At 35.2% G+C, this 18,522-nt stretch overlaps 1 protein-coding gene across 1 annotated transcript in view; it reads left to right on the top strand.

Moving 5' to 3' along the window:
- Positions 1-17,933, top strand: part of LOC126185017 (PI-PLC X domain-containing protein 1-like) — a 102,567-nt gene extending 84,634 nt beyond the window's left edge. The window contains exons 7-8 of the mRNA XM_049927740.1: positions 2,851-3,125; positions 17,510-17,933. The gene's annotated coding sequence lies outside the window, so the exon portion shown is untranslated. The remainder of the gene's footprint in view (positions 1-2,850; positions 3,126-17,509) is intronic.
- Positions 17,934-18,522: the final 589 nt, after the last annotated feature.

Here is an 18,522-nt window from a genome sequence, read left to right as displayed (position 1 = left end):
CCATCCAAACAGAAAAATTCCAAACTGTTACAGTAGTATTTGGTTGGTGATTGTTCTTTTTTTAATTTTCTTGTATTTCAGCAATTTGCTTAATGCAAATAGACTCTTCTTGAAAAATATAACTGCTTTTCTGACCTCATCAATTGTTTTCTGTATTGGCTTTTGTACTGGGTGTTACACAAAGTGTGGGATACGTGGAAGGTTCAAAACTATGACAACTGATTTCATGTTTGAAACATTGTACACTGTTAAGATAGATTTTATATTATATTAGGTGACAACAGCCTTTAACTAATTTGAAATATTTTCTGCAATGTGTCTTTCTCCAGGCTGGAAGCACTCAAGAAAGTACAACTTTGAACCTTCTCATCTACAAAATGTGCTGGGAGTGCATAAAAACTAGTATTATTTATAGTTGTCCACCTCTACGGCTGTCGAATTATTTTCTATTTTATCAAATAACTGGGAATAAGAGAATCTGATAACATTTTTCAAATTTTTAAGCTATATCAAATGCCATAATTTAATTTAACATGGTTGGCTTTATAACATTGACAAATTTGCTTACCAGTTGTTGGAAACAAAAATTGATTGTAGATGATGGTGTCACAAAAGAAAATAAATTGACATCTAGTTGTGAGCCAAATGACAATGGCACAGATACAGATTAATACTCACTTTGAGTTCTTGGAAGGAGAACTTCACGTGAAGGGGAAGCAGATATCTGTGAGAATGGTTGGTGAGAAACAATTTCTTGGATATCTGTAAATTATCATCAATTGACTGTGATTTTGATCAGTTTCCTGACCAATACTCTTTCAGAATTACTGTTTGATGCTTGGACTTTAAATGTCTCTTCATGTTTAACGAGGAGCCAGAAGCTGGGAGTAATGGCATTTTTCTTTATTTATCCAGTTCAGTAAAATGATACCATATATAACTCAAAGTTCTCCTAAATGAAGACAATGTGACTGGCTCACATCCTGCAGCACTGAAATCTATGTTGTGTGGAAAAACTCAAATACTGACTATTAAGATGCAGTTTGAAATAGTAAAAAATTAAAATGAGAACAAATATACATGTAGTGTCTTCTGTAATCTACAGATGCACTAATATATTAATTTAATAACACATACCATTCTTATTGTTCTGAAAAATATCCATAACAAGCCAACCTCAGATGAAGAATAGTGTCAAGAAGAAATTAGGTTGAACTGCAAACTGACTCAGTGAATGAGCAAAGAGTTCTACAAGCTAAATCAGTGAATGAGCCAAGAACACAATGAGTGGGGTGCTTCCTGGGTAAGGAGTGGTATACAACCAGAGAGGGGCTGACAGGGGCTAGCTCACTCCCTCACCCCATTGGTGCAGAGTCAAGACCAGTTGAGGCATTGTGAATGGAGACCACTAATTCTTGCAAGTCAGTTCCTTGTTGCTTGCTCAGAGCAAAGTGAGCCTCACAGTGCTTCTTGCAAGATGTTCATCAGATCAAGAGCAGAAATAAAAGGAATATAAATAAACAAATAAAAAGAAATAAAGTTTTTCTGTGTTAACATAACATCTAAAGAACTGATTTTTCTTCAGTTTCTATTCCTTTCATGGTTGATACAAGCTGCTCACAACAATATGGTATGCAACTAGATAAAGATACATCATCTGGAAACTGAATTGTGTGATTTTGCATGTCTATTTCACTCTCACACTTTCAGATTCATGATCAAAGGTTTTCCTGAGCTTTTGAGTTTATTGCAAGGAATCAGTTTCAACATAAAGTGGTAACTGTTAACACTATATTCCTTTCAGTCAAGGAGACAATTTGAGACCAATCAGACTGCTTAAGTGCTATCATCAGCAGAGTATTTAATCTAGGGTCATGAGTCTAAACTAAACTGGTGACTACTAAAAACTATTTCACAACTGTTGGAATGCAACAGCTCTTCTTTAAATGCCAGTGTCAGAGTTTATGTTCATGTACCTGAATCGCGTGTACTTCAAATCTTCTGGGTTATGAGAGTGATGGCTAAGTGCAATTATTTTTCCTTCTCCCCCCCCCCCTCCCCCCCTCCCCCCCCCCCCCCTCACAGCAGGGAGGAAAGTTACCTTTCATGGCATGCCAACTATACTGTAACTCGCTATGAATCACAAACTATTCAACATATGTGTTTCCTTACATAGATTTGTCATTTTGTAGTGATTTTGCTATTAGATATCAGTGTGTCATTCACAGGTTGACTTCACAGTTAAATGTAATTGTTTAATTTAAAAGAAGTATATGTATGTTTACTAACTAAGAAGCCAAACTGTTTACTTAATTAAAACTTATATTGATAGCTACAAGGAATATTTTGCTGCCAAAGCTTCTGAAACCAATTTTAATCAAATAAAAATGTATGAAGCAGAAGTAAAACAGTTATAGCTACTTTTCGTTCAAGAGACAGCACTCTAAACAAAATTATGAAGTGAAAATGCAGATTAAAACAAGTTTAGGGCTACATTATTTGCCTCCAGTTGAATACCAAATTCTTTCACTTTTCATCAACATTAGTATTACAAGAAGCATATTGTTACATTCTTCATTTCAGTTGGGCATATAGGTTCACTACAGTGTTTCTTCCCCACAAAACTATTGGAATTATATTAAATAATGAAGTTAGACAGAATGAGATATCAGATATTTCATTTTACAGTATCCTAACTACCAAAGAAAATGAGTTTACATTACTGGTGAGGAGATCATGTAAACCATGAAGAAATATTTAATAATGCTCATAGAAAATGATTGTTCTAATTAACAAATGTTATTTTAATGATAGATATTTTACAAATCTTTTTTTCTGATTGTTTTTCAGGCATAGGAAGCTAGTTAATATAGATGCTGAGATAGATACCATATATTAGAAGAAATTAAAGTTTATCTAAAGAAGGCATGTTGATATACATTACTTTGAAGGACATGCTGGCAAAATAAATAAATAAATCGCTTCCTGCTTCTTGCATTGATATATTCAGCACTTGGTGAATTTGTATTGCCACTCAACAGTATAAGCTACAACTCTACTCTAGCTGAAGTCTGGAAAAGTGGATAGAACCTGATTGACATACAACAATTCTGAAATTGTCAAGGGTAAGCAAACATAATAATACTTCTGCATGGAATTTTCCTCAATTTAATTCTAGACTAACAGTGTAGCATGATACATTTACATAAATTATATTACTGACTAAGAACACAAAAGTTCTTTGATTCATTTACAGCAAGAGGATGCTACACTCAATACAGTAATTGAGCACAACCCTATGGGCAACCATTGTTCTTCATCCCCATGATGGCAGCCGCCATATTTAGAACACACTTTGGCTGCTATTAAAGCATTTCATTTTCAGGGTGTCCTTTTTGTTTGAAAGTAATACTGTAAAGGAAAAATTGTGTCCATACTCCACAAAATACACTTTATGCAATGGTCTTTGCCTTGTGTACAGGAACATTATTATGCCAATATAGAAAACATGTTTCCAAATCACTACCACAGCATCATAAATATCTGTCTTCATTTTGCTATTTAGCAGAACTCATGGTCTGAGTGCAACCAAAAGGATTACTTCACATCTGTGAAATGTCACTGCTACCTCAAAACACTCATGTAAATACCATTCTCCAAGTATCTACTGTATCCACACACACACACACACACACACACACACACACACACACACACACACACACACACACACACACGGGAAAAATATATCTAAAAACAAAGATGATGTAACTTACCAAACGAAAGTGCTGGCATGTTGATAGACACACAAACATAAACACAAAATTCAAGCTATCGCAACCAATGGTTGCTTCATCAGGAAAGAAGGAAGGAGAGGGAAAGACGAAAGGATGTGGGTTTTAAGGGAGAGGGTAAGGAGTCATTCCAATCCCGGGAGCAGAAAGACTTACCTTAGGGGGAAAAAAGGACGGGTATACACTCGCACACACACACATATCCATCCGCATGTACACAGACACAAGCAGACATTATAATCTCAGTGCATCATGCCATATCTCATGACTCATCATTTCATAAAACCATCTTTTACTGCCCCCAACACTGATACTGTTTCCTGCACTCTAAGCTTCAACACACACACATCCTTCCTACCAGTGGTTCAGGATAGCAGTAAAACCTTGAAAACTTTTCTGTATAAGATACTGTCAGTAGCATCCAGAAAAAATCTGAAGAATACCAGAACAGTGACTGTATCTAGTGTGTTTCTGATGTTTACCCTTCTCAGTACCTTCATTAACAAGGGACCTGGGCAAATATTAATCACAAAAAATCTCTCTTACCAAATGGATGAACTTCTAGGTCCCCTATAAACATGAACTGTTCACCACTGAGGGTTTTTTTTTCTCTTCTAATCTGACAGAAAATTTGCATAATGATTGTAAATTCTTCATGTGTTTTGACTAATCATAAGTATTGCCTGGTATCACACAGAGAATATTCAGTGAGATATGAAGGTATTTGTCGATACCATGTATACACATCACGTACTGTTCTGTATTAACATCACTGCACATAATAGATTCTATCAACAGACTTCAACTAATCTTTCATGAAACTTCCTGCTGTCCCTGCTCCCCATACCCATTCATTCATTCATTCATTCATCCTATTCTGTAGATCTCATCAGGAAGGAGAACCTTGAGAAATGTGGTTCAGGTTATACATTAATGAAAACAAGGAAATCATAAAACCTTAATAAATATACATCTACATCTAGACACACACTCAGGTGGACACCACACAGTGCATGGCAAAGGATTCTTTGTACCACTACTAGTCACTCCATTTCCTGTTGCACTTGCATATGGAGTAAGGGAAGACCTGCTGTCTATACCCCTCTGTATGAGCCCTTAGTTATCTTATCTTGTCTCCATGGTCCTTACACAAAATATACACTGGTGGCAGTAAAATCATTCGAATGTCAGCTGCAAAGGGTGGTTCTCTAACTTTTCTCAGAAGTGTTCCACAAAAAGAATGTCATTATCTCCCTTGGGAATCCTATTTAAGTTCACGAGGTGTCTCCATAATACTCACATGTTGATTACACATACCAGTAACAAATTCAGCAGCATGCCTCTGAATTGCTTTGATGTCTTTCTTTAATCTGACCTGGTGGGGATCCCAAACACTCAAACAATTTGTAAGATTGTGTCACACTAGTGTTCTATACACAGTCTCCTTTATAAGTGAGCTGCACTTTCCTAGAACACTCCCAATAAAGTGAAGTCTAACATGTGTCTTCTCTAATACCAATCTTATGTGCTCATTCCATTTCATGTAACTTTGCAACATTGATCTTAGGTATTTAATCAACATGACTATATTAAGTAGCACACCACTAACATTGAATTCAAACATTACTGGGCTGATTTTCCTTCTCACCTGCATTAACTTACATTTTTCCACACTTAGAGAAAGCTGCCATTCATTAAACCAAACTGAAATTCTAAGTCAACCTGTATTCTCCTACAGTCACTCAATGACGACACTTTTCTGTACACTACAGCATCATCAGCAAACAGCTGCAGACTGCTGCTCACCCTATCATTCAGATCATTTATGTAAAGAGAGAACAAAAGCAGTTCTCCCACACTTCCTTGGAGCAGTCGTGACATTACCTTTGTCTATGATGAACACCACTGTACTAACAATAAAACATGACTATACTCCTTCATATTATTCATCTTATGCCAACTAAATGTAACCAAGTAATTCCTCTTTTACTCTACATTTTCTCTTTTCCTGTTCCTTGCCATCTTATTCTCTCTCCTCATAATTCTTTCTTCATATTTTATTTCCTCCGATTTAGTACTTTGTCAGTGCATAACAAGGTGGTTGTAGTGGTTAAGGAACTATTTCTTACTAAGGGAAATATGGTGAATATCCATTTTCTTTATGTATAAGTGTGTTCATATATATGTATTGTCTGTATGAATCACTTATGGGATATCAATCATACATGTAGTAAATATTACTCAGATTGAATGATAAATCATGGTTAATTTCCATATTGTCCTTATATGAAAATTTTGTAATTTTTATATCTGTATAATATTTTGACTTGCACTGTTCCTACTCAAGACATCACAGGAGCAAATAAAAATTAAGTAATTAATTAAGAGAGAATAAATGTTTAACAATGATCACATAACTTTTGGAATCAAAGCAAGATCACAAACATGCTGAGAAAAGTAGGCTTGACTATTAAGCATATGAGTCTGAATAAGAACTTTAAATTCTATTAAAGAGTATTTATTAAAATCAGGTTTGACGTGCATAATGACCTGAAAGACATACGTAGACAGAAAATTGCACAACCTTCCAACTGATAGGACAAATACAGAATATGGTTTTCCAACATAAATTATGGTTATGATTATTTCCCCCTGATATTTAAGGAATGCAGAATTCAATATTTTCTATGGTCTGTGGGTGCGAAACTATATATGACAGATGAGGGAATGCGCTATGCTTTGTCTTACTGCAATTAGAATTTATTTTAAGAAAAGGGCTATTTATGTTTTTATTTCACTTTTTTTTTAATTTACTGAAATGATATCATCATTACTGAGAATGATTCTGAAAATAAAGGTAAGGTGCCTAATATGGGAGAATTCACTAAAGTGAGACAGCTAGAGTCTGCCCAAAGTAAGTGCACAGCTCTGTTGAGAAGTATCAGTTCTCATGACATCAGAGTGTAGAGCAATGACAATAAGACCACTATAGGGTTGGGCGTGGTCAAGAATGCTTGATTTTAAAAGTGTTGACCTTCAATTTTTTTGTGTGTATGTGTTTCTAGGGCTTTAATACCTGAATTTGAGTATGTGTTGCAATAGTATTACTATTACTTTATTGAAATTTCAGAGTCTCAAACACTGTGTTGCAGCCTCCAAGTAACTATACAGAATACTTCTTCACAAAGTACTCTTCCATTCATTTTAAACTGAGCAGCATAACCGTGACACTAGCTAGGTTTATAGTGCAAGATGGCTTATTTTTAACATGTGATCTATCGGTATCCTAATATGATGCATTATTGCATTTTAGGACACACTATACCATATCATGATAGCTCCAGCTTGACACCGAATTGCTGGATTCAGACTCAAATTTTTATTAAGTGATTCGACATTTTTCTGAACTTTGTGAAGCCATTTGGCAATGATTCTATTCTGCTAACTCATATCACATTTTTGTGACAGACAAAGCAAGAGAAATACATGTCCATATAATTTTCTTATCACTTCATTCCATGCACAAAATGCAGCCTCTTGTGTGGAGTTCATGGGATCATTTGAAACACATTATCTCCAAGAAATAGAATCCTGGTGGGCAGATAGCCCAGGTCAAGTAGTAACCTCATTTTTGATTGGGAGGTTATTTGGAGAGACCTACTTGAGACCAGTAACAACAGAAAATGCTATAAACAGCCTCTTGAAAACAGGACTCTTCCCATGTAACAGACATGTTATATAACAGAAGTCTGACATACAAAATGTAAACAACAGAGTAAATGTGAGTTCAAATGGTACCTGGTGCACTCTCAAAATCAGCAAGCCACAACAAGAGCCACCACCTCTAGTAAAATCAGCACCTTCTGAGTCCGTTAGGAAGCTAACATTACCTCTACACTGACAACATTTGAAACAATTGAAGGAGAAGAAAGCTGCAGCAGAATCGAAACATACAGGAGCGAAAGTTTTCTCTTTGAAAATGAAACATAGAGACACACAGGAAACACTTGCAGTGTGATACAGATTTAGTTCAGTAGAGTGATTCAGATGTGCAGTCTGAAAAAGAAAACCCTGAATCCATATTCTGCAATGGTCATTTTTCTGAAGACTAATGTAGGGAAATGGGCACAGTGCACAGAATGCTATCCTTGGGTTCCTGAAGAATGTTAAGTTGGAAAACAGCTTTTGGATGCTACCTCTCATGGCCTGCATATGCTGAGGCATCCTGGTAGTAAATGACTGTCATATACCCATCTGTGATGCAGTGTGTTATCATGTTTTACATATCCCAACTATATTCCTATTACACTTATAACACATCAACAAACAATAGAAGATAAAAAATATGCTAATGAGTGTATGCAAAGCATAATTACTTCATTGAAATTTCAGAGTCTCAAACACTGTGTTGCAATCACCATGTAACTACACAGATTTGTTCTTATTTGTTTATCCAAGACAGAAGCATCTGAGCATTTTGAATAAATAAAAGAAAGTGTTAATATGTGTACACATACACACACACACACACACACACACACACACACACACACACACACACACACACACACACACTAATTACACACAACCACAGAAAATCAAAATGTTCTATTAGTAAAATCATTACAATAAAAAGGGAAAAAATACACTTCTAAAAGTGTGTTTCATGTGATGCTGTTGCCACATCCAGTGCATACTGCATTACCTCTGATGTTAACTGTATACAACCAAAGGTATCAAGCTTACCAGAACATGAAAACAGTTTTGTTTTGTCAACTGCACATGTAACTGTAATGCAGCTGATGATGGCAGCATGCTACTGAAATGCACCATGCTAACAAATATTATTATCAAGTGACTGTAGCAGCAAAAATTAAATCTCTGCCTAGCTATTCCATTTTATGAAATGCATGTTTTATGTGTATTTTCCAGGAGAGTAGCAATATATTCTTTTTGTGTTATTTTTCCAGTAGTTCCTGTATAAAGTCAAGAGATATATGTTTTGTGGGCATTGCCTATTTACAGTTATGGGTCTTTAATGTTATTTATGAATGGTGATATTGTTTAGCTTTGTCATATTTATGACAAATGTGTGAAGTTGCGTACTGTCAATATATTTTTATGTCAGAGATATAGTCTCTGACTAGGCTTACATTACACAAACCAGAAACATCATAAGGAAAAAAACTAATAAAAATTTGGCACAGTCAGGTAACTAGAAATATATGAACTGATCAGTCTCATAGAAACAGTGATATACCCATACCTAGGGAATATTTCTCAAAAAGTAAGTTACACATTTGTTAACAGACTACTATTTTTGTACAGAAAATAAACTACAAATAAACAATAAACCTAATACACAGAATAGACAAAACTCAAAAACTATGACTAGTTAGGAATGTACACAATTAAATGCAATGACTGTAGGACAAATATTTAGCACAAGATACAAGCAACATACAAACAACCACTCTGCAATTTAATATAATAATCTTAGAGAAAATTATGCTCAACAATAGACTTGAGGAATAATCTTTCAGTTCTTCATAGAGTGAGAAAAGGGGACCTATATGGACATTATGTTTGGGAGAGATATTTGCACACATTAGACAGAAAATCCAGGTAAATTTTAAATTAACAAACCGAACTTCAGAATAAAAAAATATATGTATAACATCAATGAAATTCTTTTCAGTACACGGGTAATTTAGAACAAAGTCTTACATAAAAATTGACTTTCATAAAAGATAATAAAATTTAATCACAGGCTTTATCTCTGACACAAAAATAGATAAATAGTGTGACAGTTGCACAGTTACATCATAAACATTTCACAGAAAAATAATTTCATAGTCCATAAATAACATTAAATATTTCATTTGTGAAAATGAACAGCATCCACTGAACTGATAATTTTATATTTACATATATGGTGAGACAGTATTGTAGACCAGTTCTTACCATCAGAATGCAAAATGTGTAGTGTTGTTGACAGACAAACATAAGTGACAATATTTTCCTAGATTTCAGAACTAGTTCATTCCTCAGGCAGGAAACAGGGATAGAAAGCAGGTCACTCAGAGCCCTGGCTGAGAGGCACCAAACCCCTTATCCTCACTGTAGATGGATGACTCTCATACTGGAGTCTGCGTCACCTGCTTTCTATCCCACTCTCCTCCCTGAGGAAGGAATTAATAGCTCTGAAAGCTAGTAAATGTAATCACTTTCATTTTTATGTGTGTCTGTTGGCAGTACTACACATTTTATCTCCTGAAGGTGAGCACTGGCCCACAAGTCCTTTCCGTAATTTATTAGTTTTCTCAGTTGCTTTCCTTTGACACTGTTTATATATGCACTGATGAGCTGAAACATTATTCCCACTGCCCACCGTGAGATGTCAGGCATGTGACATGGTAAGGAAGGTGTATAAGTGCAGCAAGACAATCAGGGAATTGTTCCAGTGATGATACGGACTGCAAATGGGGAAATCCACTGACATAAGCAGCTCTGAGAAATGGCAGACTGTCATGGCTAAGTGCCTGGAAATGATAACCTCACAAATAGTGAAGCTGGTTGGCTGCTTGTGAACTACTGTTGTTATGATCGATATGAACTGGTTGAAGAATAGTGAAACATCGAGTAGCTGATGAGGTGTCAGACATCAGTACCTTGTTGCAGAACTTGGAGGTCGAAAGCTCTCTCACTCTGTAAAGCTGGATAGGTGACAGTCTGTGGCAGTTTTGATCACAGAGTACAATGCCTGTGAGGTACGAGCATTTTGGAGCACACAATTTGTCATGATCTCATTGAACGTGGGGCTCCGTGGCAGATGATACCTACCAGTTTCTGTACTGACCCGATGACATCGTCATGGGCATGAGATCATCAATATTGGACTCTTGATTAATGCAAATGTTTTGCCTGGTCAGATGAATCATATTTTTTGAAGTCAATAGTAATGTCTGACTACATTGTTGTGCAGATGAAGTGCTGCCTCAAATGTGCACTGAGTGACAGAACCAGGCTGGTTAGGGCAGTGTTATGTTATGTGGAACATTCACCTGGATGTCCATGGAACGTGGGATACTAATTCAAGGTACTGCGATGGTTGTGGACTATGTAAAAATTATCATAGACAATCTGCATCTCCTCATGCTCAATGTCTTTCCTGATGGCGATGGCAGCTTTTGCTATGATGACTGTCCATAACCCAAGGCCAGAATCATGGGACAATGGTTTGAAGAGCATGACAATGAACTGATGTTTATGTCTTGGCCACCAAATTTCCTGATCTGAACCTGATGGAACACATTTGGGACACTATCAGGTGCATAATTTACTGGAATTATGTGGCCTCTGCCTAGATCTTTGGTGTTGGATACCTATGAAAATCTACCAAAAACTTGTAGAATACATGTCGTGCAAAATTTCTGTTGTATTGCATTCAAAAGGTGAACCAAAATGCTACTAAGTAGATGGTCATAATGTTTTGGCTTGTCAGTGTATGTGTATTTATATTTTATATCTACCTGTATGTGGTACCACTTGAAAATGAGCCATGTTCTAAATCAGTAATGGAAGATTAAAATAGCAAAAAAAAACCTGGGCAATATACACATAGTATCAAATATGCATTCCACACATATTATTGAAGTTGTGGAATGGTACAAACAAACAAACAAAAAGCTGTTTCAATTCTTGTTTCCCTAAACCACTTATGAAAGTAATGCAATTGTTCCTTAATTAGTCATACAACTAATTCCGACTGCAAAACTTTATCCAGTTAAGCAAGTAATCCATTTCTAATGACAAAAGTTACAATGGGAATGTAAAATTTAGCTTGCTGTCTCTTTTTCCCTGTTGGTGCAGTTGTCTACTTTGGAATTAATGCTTTATCTATCTGTTTTTATTAAACTCTGTTTTTCTTTTTATTTGCATTGTAATACACATGTGACTATTGAAATTAACTGTACTTTTACTTTAATTCTTTATTCACTGCTTAAATTTCAACTAGTTAGCCAGACTACACTGTTTGTCTTCCTTATCTCTCCTTTCTTCTATAAGTAATCTTTGTAGACTGTTTCTGATGACGAGTCCCTTCTAATCCTAGTAGAATATCACTTACACTCGTTTAAAAAACTTAAGGAAGTGCATGCAGGTGACGTTTTCGTCAACAATGAACATTATGGCAGGTGAACACCTCATTTTTTCAAGGCACTACAGAAACAAGATAGTTTTATATAAGGAATTTAATTTCCTTGTACAGAGTGCTTTCTTCCATTGGTGCCTTGAAGTTGACAGTGTGCTCTGAGGCACAAGGCAAGGGAATACTGTGCAAGGAATTATAAATTTCTTATACAGCACACACTTGTCACATTTGTACAGTAAAAATGATGGGTGTTCACCTGTCACAATATCAGCAGTTGCTGAAAACATCACTTGGCTGCACTTGTTTGAACATTTTAGACACAATAAGAAACTCAAATTTCACACTTACACTCATCTGCACCATATCTAGACTGCTTCTTTTCTGCTGTTTACTTGATAGTTCTCAAATAAGCTATTCATGGTTATTATATATTGTGATTCAGCAATTGAATGTATCTTCATTTGTATTAGAGCCTTTGATTCTTTCTGGTAGTCATGGATTTTCTATATTCTGCTTTTATAATGCTAAGTGTTACAGTAAGTGTATTTTGTGATGTATAACCATTTAAGGATTATCCATAGTAAATGTACTTTCTTGTTAAAGAACTTGAGTGGCTGTGGGGTCTCATTCCACACACATTGGCAGAGAGGCAGTTGCCTGAAGATTTAAAAGAATTCCTGCAATGGTGCATTGATGAAACAAAAATATCAAACAAATGTATATTCTTGGTCAGCTACATCAGCACTAGAACCAATACAATAAACATTATATTTGGCGGAGCAAGTAGTCTTCACGAAGTGGCTACAGTGATCAACAGAAACCTTACAAGGTGGTTTCTGGATGACTGGTGGAAATACACTAGCATTGTTACCACAGATTTTTTCCTTGGAAACACTGATTGATATTGCTGCAAAAGCTTGTATCGATAAAGCAAATAATTTGACTCAGGCTCCATTAGAAGAATAACAATGCTAACACCGGTCAGATTACAGTTTTTCATATCCATCCAATGGTTTTAGAAATAGGTGAAACTTAAAATGATTATCTGCTTAAGAAATGTCAGGCTCTGTGCAGCCTCCAAGTTCATTGATCAGCAAAGGAAACAGCATCACAGTGAAATTTCTGCTACACAACTGACTAATTTTAATATAATTGTTATCTGTATATATAGAAGCTCAGATGGAAAGATAACTACTTTCGTTGAAAATCTTGAGAAGGCACCCAACAGTATAAAAGTATTTAGTAAAACAGCTATCATGTGTGGGGCCTCCAACAGGAACTCAGAAGAGAGATTAAATGCTGAGCCCAAATCATCCAGCAGTACAAAAGATCAGGTACTAATAAGCAAAGGTAAATAATTATACAAAACTGGAAATATGAATACAGGTTTCAGTGATCATTATGCACAATTTATTGATTCCCCAATAGAGACCACTGGCAATACTGAACCAGAAATAACAAGAAAAGGTAGAAATTTTATCAAGCAAAACTTAGGACACCTCAGGTCCTTACTGGAAAAAGAAATGTGGAATGATACATAAAAACTGTGCGGGCACATGCAAAAAATTTGAAATTATTTCAGTATTTTTTCTCCTGTTAAAAACCAATGGAATCATCAGTTTCAATAGAAGAACCAAATAGTCTAGTAATTACAGACAAAGCTAAGGCAGCAAGAAGAGGATTCCATCAAGTTTAGTTGCAATGCCTCAAGTTACAACTTCAAAAATCACAGCTGAAACACCATGTCACTACTCCTTTTTTTTTTTTTTTTTTTTTTTTTTTTTTTTTTTACGGCAAGTTATCCCAGAGAAATTGTAAGATCATCTTGTAAACTTTTGTTCTGGAAAGAAAACTGCAACAGTGAAGCATGTAAGGAAGCCATCATCAAACTTTACGCTCCATTGTCAAAATGTGCAGTGCCTATCAAATAAAGTTAATGAGATGGAAATATTGTTATCAGATGAATTAAAAGAAGTGTCAACAACAATGGTCAATCAACAATGGTTAAGAGAAAATATGTTATCACTTACACAGATAGAGGGCTTTACCCTTTCATCATGTTATTGGAAAGAAAGCGTTTCTGAAGAAGAGAAATTTGTTAACATTGAGTATTGATTTTAAGTGTCAGGAAGTCGTTTCTGAAAGTATTTGTATGGAGTGTAGCCATGTATGGAAGTGGAACATGGATGATAAATAGTTTAGACAAGAAGAGAATAGAAGCTTTTGAAATGTGGTGCTACAGAAGAATGCTGAAGATTAGATGGGTAGATCACATAACTAATGTGGAGGTATTGAATAGGATTGGGGAGAAGAGGAGTTTGTGGCACAACTTGACAAGAAGAAGGGATTGGTTGGTAGGACATGCTCTGAGGCATCAAGGTATCACCAATTTAGTACTGGAGGGCAGTGTGGAGGGTAAAAATCGTAGAGGGAGACCAAGAGATGAATACACTAAGCAGATTAAGAAGGATATAGGCTGTAGTAGGTACTGGGAGATGAAGAAGCTTGCACGTGATAGAGTAGCATGGAGAGCTGCATCAAACCAGTCTCAGGACTGCAGACCACAACAACAACAACCCTTACTCACCGAGGAACATGCATATATGTTGGAAATGACATCACTGTTGCTTAAAATTCATTGATCAGCAAAGGAAAGAACATGACAGTGAAATTTTTGCTACACAACTGACTAATTTAAGTATAATTGTTATTTGTATATATAGACCTTTTCATCATGTTTTTGGAGATAAACTCTTACTCATCGAGGAACATGCATATATGTTGGAAATGACATCTCTGTTGCTTAAAATTCATTGATCAGCAAAGGAAACAGCATCACAGTGAAATTTCTGCTACACAAGTGACTAATTTAAATATAATTGTTATTTGTATATATATAGAAGCTCAGATGGAAACATAACTAATTTCGTTGCAAATCTTGAGAAGGCACTTAACAGTACAAAAGTATTTAGTAAAACAACTATCATGTGTGGGGCCTTCAACAGGAACTCAGAAGAGAGATTAAATGTTGATCCCAAATCATCCAGCAGTACAAAAGATCAGGCACTAACAAACACAGGTAAATATTTATACAAAACTGAAAATATGAATACAGGTTTCAGTGATCATTATGCACAATTTATTTATTTCCCAATAGAGACCACTGGCAATTCTGAACCAGAAATAACAAGAAAAGGTACAAATTTTATCAAGCAAAACTTAGGATACCTCAGGCCCTTACTGGGAAAAGAAACGTGGAATGATATATATGACTGTGCAGGCACATTTCTTTTCCTGTTAAAACCAATGGAATCATCAGTTTAAATTGAAGAACCAAATAGTCTAGTAATTACAGACAAAGCTAAGGCAGCAAGAAGAGGATCTCTATCAAGTTTAGTAGCAATGTCTCAAGTTACAACTTCAAAAATCACAGCTGAAACACCATGTCACTACACATGAGCTTCCCCTGCACACAACAGGAAAGAACCACAACTTTTTTATGGCTACTGATTCCAGAGAAATTGTAAGTTCATCTTGTAAACTCTTGCTCTGGAAAGAAAACTGCAACAGTGAAGCAAGTAAGGAAGCCATCATCAAAATGTATGCTCCTTTGCCAAAATGTGCAGTGCCTATCAAATAAAGTTGGTGAGATGGAAATATTGTTATCAGATGAATTAAAAGAAGTGTCAACAACAATAGTCAATCAACAATGGTTAAGAGAAAATATGTTATCATTTACATGGATAGAGGGCTTTACCCTTTCATCATGTTATTGGAGAGAAAGCGTTTCTGAAGAAGAGAAGTTTGTTAACTTTGAGTAGTGAAGCTCGGATGGAAACATAACTACTTTCGTTGAAAATCTTGAGAAGGCACCTAACAGTATAAAACATTTAGAAAAACAATTATCATGTGTGGTGACTTCAACAAGAACTCAGTAGGTGGATTAAAGTCATTATTAAACACTTGCAACATACACACAACCATTTAATCCTCTACCAGAGACACGAAATCATCGAGCAGTAGAAAAGTTCAGGTACTAATAAATACAGATACAAAACAGGAACTATGTATACAAGTTCCAGTGATCATTATGAACAATTTATTGAATTTTCAATTGACACCAGTAGAAACACTGAACCAGAAATAACAAGATAAGGCAGAAATTTTATCAAGCGAAACTTATAATACCTCACAACAGGCATTGAAATATCTTGTGATGAAAGAAGGAGACTATGATATCTCAAAAACACAAAATGTTTCTGAAGAATATCTGGTGTATTTCAAGAATTATAAGAGAGTTCTTCAATACGACATATATACCAACTCCCGATTTCTTCTCCCAACCAATACTGAAGGAATTATACTAGCAATTAATAAGTTAAGAACTGAATTTTCAGCATGTATAGATGAGATTCCAGATTACACATTAAAAATGCAGGTCACCTCATTGAAGTACCATCAGTCCCACTTTTGAACAGTTCATCCACAACTGGAATCTTTCCTTCCCGCTTAAAGATAATGAAACTCACGCCACTGTACAAAATGGGTAAGAAAGAAGATGTGTAGCTTTGCTATCTGTATTTTGGAAAATACTAGAAAAAGTTTTCATAAGAGGTTGTAAGATTTTCTAGAAAAGTGCAACATATTATCCACAGCCCAACATGTTTTCCCAAAAGAAATAGCAATATTAGAAATTCTGAGTGAAGTGCTGCAAAAACCTGATAGTGCAGAAAAGGTAATTGGAATATGCCTTGATCTATCTGAGAACTTAGACATCATACATTTACCCTATTGTTGCAGAAACTTTATAGCATTGTTATCAGAGGTACACCGAACAACTGGCTTAGATTGTATCTTACTGGTTGCAAACAAGTAGTGGAAACACTATTTCAAGAAGATAATAAATCAATCAGACACTATTCTGATTACAGAGAAGTAAAGTATGATGTACCATATGGCTCAGTACTGGGTCACATCCTATTTTTGATATATGTAACTGACCCAGCATTAATGAAACAATGTCATAGCACTATCCAGTTTACAGATGACAAGCATTTTTTGTCAGCATATGGCTCAGTACTGGGTCACATCCTATTTTTGATATATGTAACTGACCCAGCATTAATGAAACAATGTCATAGCACTATCCAGTTTGCAGATGACAAGCATTTTTGTCAGTGGCAAGACAGCAGAAATGTTACAGGTAACACTATCTGAGACATTAACTAGTGTCGTAAACTGGTTCAGCCAAAATTAACTAATAATTAAAAAAAAGTAAAACAGTACTGTTAAATTTTCATAACGACAAGACAAACTGTGGAGAGGATACAAAAATTCAGATACCAGACACAGATATTGCAAGTGTAACTAATAGAAAATTTTTGGGGATCTGGTTTCAAGATAACATTAGATGGAATACTTACATTGATAGCATTTTTAACAGACTAAGTACCATGTGCTATTTTTAATGAGAGTACTTGAAAACTGTTGTCATAAAGACTGTCTAATGACTGTTTATTATGCTAATATACATTGCATTCTAAAGTATGGGATCACTTTCTAGGGTAACTCACCAATCTGCCCAGAACTCTTCAGAGAATCATGGCTCATTCCATTTGAAACACCAAAATTCAAGAGCAAAATGAAGGAGTGCCTAATACAAAATTCATTCTGTTTAATTGCTAATTTTTAGTGCAAATGTGCAAATATTTAAACAGCTTCTATTGTATAGATGAGTGAGCCTTTTAATGCAAGCATAAATGTAGACTATTCATAATATATATAGCTGACAGTGTATGCATAAAAATTATGATTTCTGTTGATGTATTACAATGTTACATTAGTTGCTATGATTATTATCATGAAGATATCATATTGTGCTCTACCGTATTGCACATATTGTGATAATACTCCTTGCTGTTGGGATCAATGTAAGTCACAATAAATAAATGAATAAACGGCTGGAATAAAAAGGAACAAGCCCTGCAGATCACTATTTAATTCTTCCTCTTCCATGTATTTACATCTTTGAAAGTGCAATGTTTATTAAGTACAATGCAATAACAAATTCTATCATCTTCCTCAAAAATGAAGATCTGCACCACCAAAACACAAAACAGAAAACTGAATTTCACATGCTCAAAATAAAGACCTGTTGAGCCAAAAAGGAACATAACACATCATAAAATTATTTACAATAACATTCGCAAAAAAATTAAAGTAATAAATGATCTGACAAAAAATTTAAAGCAGTATTAAAAGAATATATATTAATGCATTGCTTCCATAGCCTCAAAGAGTTCCTCCAAAGCCACATTCTTAATCACTTACAAAAATATTGAGTAAATATGACTATCTACTTGTAGCAAATAAAGACTGTAATCATTAATATTCATTTATTCATCTTTTCAGTTGTAATTTTTGAGCTACAGTGGTTCAGTAGCAAGACGCAAGACAGAATGAAAGAAATGGACATCACATAAACATGAAGAGATCAAATATCTAATGTAATATATAAACACAGTGTTTACATATTGTTGTTACCTGGACACACAACACAACCAAGTATGTTAGTAC

The sequence above is a fragment of the Schistocerca cancellata genome, chromosome 4 (genome assembly GCF_023864275.1).
Source record: "Schistocerca cancellata isolate TAMUIC-IGC-003103 chromosome 4, iqSchCanc2.1, whole genome shotgun sequence".
In the NCBI taxonomy this organism is placed as follows: Eukaryota; Metazoa; Arthropoda; class Insecta; order Orthoptera; family Acrididae; genus Schistocerca; species Schistocerca cancellata.
This window is presented reverse-complemented; position numbering and strand designations above follow the sequence as displayed.